Below are 1,580 nucleotides of genomic sequence, written 5' to 3' on the forward strand. Positions count from 1 at the left end.
AAACAGCTCCAGCTCAGTCAGATTAGATGGACAGCGTTTGTGAACAGCAGTTTTCAGATCTTGCCACAGATTCTCAATTGGATTTAGATCTGGACTTTGACACATATCCAACACATGGATATGTGTTAGAGCACTAAGGATTCGCTGAAAAATCCCCAACTGAAGATGGAGCCGAAGACAGAACTGTTACGAAAAGCTGAAGAGAGCAAGCTATCTTTCAAGAAGTGGATCAGCTCTCCACAGTCAACTAGCACTGCTAGTTGTGTAGCATCCCTGAAGATTGTAAAGAGGGGGAAGCCGTTCACAGACGGAGAATATATGAAAGAATCGTTCATAAAACATCAGAGCATCTATTCTCCGACTTTAAAAACAAGCAGGAAATTGTTCCGAAAATTAGAGAAATGCCTCTTTCTGCAAAGACCGTCAGAGACAGGACCATTAAAATGGCAGAAAACATCAGCAGTAGGCAAATTGATGACATCAATTCAGCTCAATCATTTTCAATTGCCTGTGATGAGTCAAGTGAACGATGTTGAGCAGACAGTACAGTTATGCAGATATGTCAACTGTTATGGGCCGCAGGAAGAACTGATTGAACTCATACCGCTAAAGGGCCAAACACGAGGGCAGGACATTTGTGAGGCTGTTGTGAGTTGTCTAGAAGCTAAAGGAAAAAACACCACTCACCTGGTGTCAGTGTCTACTGATGGGGCACCCAGTATGAGATGAGCACATTAGGCTTGGTGAATTTACTTCAAAAGTCACTGGATCGATAGCTGATGGCGTTTCACTGCATCCTCCACCAAGAAGCACTGTGCGCACAAACATTCCCCCCTGAATGTGTTGAAGTGATGAACCTCGTTATCAAGATAATTGCGAACAGATTAAGCCACCGACAGTTTTGTTCATTGTTAGAAGAAGTCGACAACGCCGATCTCCTGCTGCACAACAAAGTCTGGTGGCTGTCCAGGAGAGAGGTGCTGAAACGCTTTGCTACATGTCTAGAGCATGTGAAAACTTGGAAAGCAAAGGCCTCCGCTATCCTGAACTGGAAGACCTCGATTGTCTGGGTAAATTTTACTTCATGGTGGATATGACAAGTCACTTGAACACGCTGAATAAAACTCTCCAAGTAAAGGGAAGCACGGCCCTGCAGACGCTGGAGAATGTTTTGGCATTTGAGCGCAAGATGACAGTGTTCGCAAGAGATGGACAAAAAGGTACCTTCTCTCACTTCCCCTCCCTAAGAGAGTTCAAAAAAGCGAACAATCAAAAAAATTATGATTATTCCCACCGTTGCATCATTGCATCATGCAAGCCTGATCTAGAAATTGAACTGGCCAACATAGTGGATAAAGATTTAAATAAGTTCAAAACACTGACTGCTGGCTGAGAAAAAACCCGAAGAGGATGAGAGAACACTGACATGGACTCTGTAAATGGCCTGTATTTGTTTAGCGCCTTACTATCAAATCAAATCAAATCAAAATTTATTTATTTATATAGCACATATTAAAACAACAGTGTTGACCATAGTGCTTCACAGTCAGTATAAGCATGAGACAATTAAAACAAACAAT

This window comes from Haplochromis burtoni, unplaced genomic scaffold, assembly GCF_018398535.1.
Source record: "Haplochromis burtoni strain Fernald_Lab_line unplaced genomic scaffold, NCSU_Asbu1 Contig_303, whole genome shotgun sequence".
Taxonomy (NCBI): domain Eukaryota; kingdom Metazoa; phylum Chordata; class Actinopteri; order Cichliformes; family Cichlidae; genus Haplochromis; species Haplochromis burtoni.